Below are 2,502 nucleotides of genomic sequence, written 5' to 3'. Positions count from 1 at the left end.
AGCGAGCCGCGGCCCCTGCGCGGTTCCAGCGCAGCTGGGTCACTTACTGTGCTCCGGGGGGACGCGGGAGCGGGAAGGATCCTCCGCCAGGCCCGGAACTACAGCACCCAGCGAGCACCGCGGCACCGGCGCGGGAGGAGGGACCGGGAGTGTGTGAGCGATGTCGCGACTGGGGGAGCCGTAGTTCCCTTTGGCGCAGAAATTCCTCAAGTCCAGGAGTAAGAGGCGGGTGGGAAAAGGGGGCTAATGTGCTCCGGGGGGACGCGGGAGCGGGAAGGATCCTCCGCCAGGCCCGGAACTACAGCACCCAGCGAGCACCGCGGCACCGGCGCGGGAGGAGGGACCGGGAGTGTGTGAGCGATGTCGCGACTGGGGGAGCCGTAGTTCCCTTTGGCGCAGAAATTCCTCAAGTCCAGGAGTAAGAGGCGGGTGGGAAAAGGTGGATAGGAGGCCGAAAGACCTCCTGGATGTCCAGGTTGTTTCTATTTTATCCATCAGACAGTTGCCTCAGGGGCTGAAGGTGGTGGTCTGTGAAAGGAGGGAGAGAGATTTGTCTTTATAAACTGTGGGTCTGCTGATAGGTGAAGCCAGATACTGAGGGATGAAAGAAGCGATGGGAGGAACCCTGAATTCCATAGGAAAGGAACGGGGGGAGGGGTATACATTAGAAGGGGGTCTGTATTTCGTGATTCGGGGAGTCTGTACCTCTCAAGTACCTCAGCTAGTGGGGAGAGAGAGAGGGAAATGAGGATAAAAAAGAGGCTGCATCCTCCAAAACAATCTGAGAGACCCCAGGGGAATGACCCATGGCCTTTCCCTTTATTCGAATAAAGTAACAGGACTCCTCTGTCTCCTTTTTGGACATAAACCTCTGGTGCTTGTGGATTAATTTTCCTGACATCTGTGAGGGCTGTGCAAAGGTGGATTTTGTCTCTATATCCCTTGAAATACCACATAGGAGCAATTCCTTAGTTTGTCCCACATTTGAACTTTCTGCTTTATGAAGCCAGAGTATTGGGCAATGTTTAGTCTAATTTAGCATTATGATTGTGCTACAATACTGTTATTAAAACCAGATTTGATCCACAGTTTTCCTCCCTTCAAGAGCTATAATGCAAAAACATCACTGTTCTTTGTAAAATACCTTAGAAAATAATGTTTAATATTTTTTGCATATTTAAGCACATCCCACACCCTTGCTTTGAAAGAGAACAGTCGCATGAACAAATGCTCTAAGCAGTATTGATGATTGTAGCAGAACTACTGTTACTAAAGTCCCATCATGCTACTAACTGAACATTATCAGCAATAATCACTGGTCTTGACAAGATGAAAGTAAAATATTTAATTAATCTGAAAACTACCTGACACTGAAACTGAATAAAAGAGTTTAAATAAAGGGAGTTTATTGAGCAAGCAGAGATGGAGAGAGCAAGAACAGTTATTTTCCTGTGGGGCTGTGGATCCTCATGTGTATGAGGAGGGACTTTTTGTAATTATCACATTATGTTTGTTTATAAGGAGTCAGAGGGAAACATGCAGCATACACTAAAGTCCTTCTCTGGCTTTTTGGGGGCACCTTTCTTCATGTTTTTCTTTGTAGAGACCGACATGCCTGGTTGAGACAAGGCCATTTGCATCAGTGAAATCTAAATATGTCTGAAATTGTTCAAGTGAAACACTTTCAGTCTTTACTTTGATACCAAAAATTACAGTGTTCTGCCAGTAAATCCAACATACATTAGTGTGAGCATGGCATGAATAGGTAAAAGGACTTTTTAACTGTAACTACTTTCTATTTTAAATGTAATAAATCAAGTGTGATATAAAAGTAAGGAAATTGATTCAAGTCTCTGATCCATTTTTTTTCTCCAAAGTCAATATTGCGGCAAATCAGCAGGACATAGTGAAGAATGATGCTGCCTTTAAGGAGTCATACAAGTGATTATTAAACAATATTGACGTTGAAAATTTTTAGACCCCAACAGTAATTAAACAGTTATACTTGGGTTTTCGTAGAATCCCAGGATAGCTTGGGTTGGAAGGGACCTTAAAGAACATTTAGTGATTACCATGAGCAGGGATGCCACTCACCAGATCAGGTTTGGAGGTATTTTAAATTTATTTCAGGTCAACTAACTCCCCTAAGTTACTACTACAGAAACTGTGTGTGGCAAGAGTCTCCCAGCCATAGGATTATTCGGTTTTACAGACTGTTTGAACACCCATATAATTAAAATTTGATTTCGGGGCAGCACTGACGGGGTCCCCAAGTTGACTGTACTCCGGACAAACTCATTTCGGTGCGTTCCATCACCGCCAGAAAAGCTCCGGTTTTCCAGGCAGGCAAAAGGCGCACTTTATTTATCCACCTCCCTTTGGTTTTCCCCCTTTGTTCCTTTAATTTTCGCGGCCCCGCCGCCAGCCCCCGGAGCACATGTGCGTGTCACCGCCGGGCCGTGGGGGAGGGAGGGAGCGCGGGCGGGCGCTTCTCGCATGGAG

The 2,502-nt window shown here is 46.3% G+C and overlaps 1 protein-coding gene across 1 annotated transcript in view; it reads right to left on the bottom strand.

Annotated features, from left to right (window-relative positions):
- Positions 1–119, bottom strand: part of GART (phosphoribosylglycinamide formyltransferase, phosphoribosylglycinamide synthetase, phosphoribosylaminoimidazole synthetase) — a 36,432-nt gene extending 36,313 nt beyond the window's left edge. Inside the window, exon 1 of the mRNA XM_008640679.2 lies at positions 48–119. The gene's annotated coding sequence lies outside the window, so the exon portion shown is untranslated. The remainder of the gene's footprint in view (positions 1–47) is intronic.
- Between the last annotated feature and the right edge of the window lie 2,383 nt (positions 120–2,502).

Source organism: Corvus brachyrhynchos, unplaced genomic scaffold (assembly GCF_000691975.1).
Source record: "Corvus brachyrhynchos isolate BGI_N302 unplaced genomic scaffold, ASM69197v1 scaffold149, whole genome shotgun sequence".
Classification (NCBI taxonomy): domain Eukaryota; kingdom Metazoa; phylum Chordata; class Aves; order Passeriformes; family Corvidae; genus Corvus; species Corvus brachyrhynchos.
Note: the sequence above shows the minus strand (reverse complement) of the source record. Positions and strands in the feature narration are given on the sequence as shown.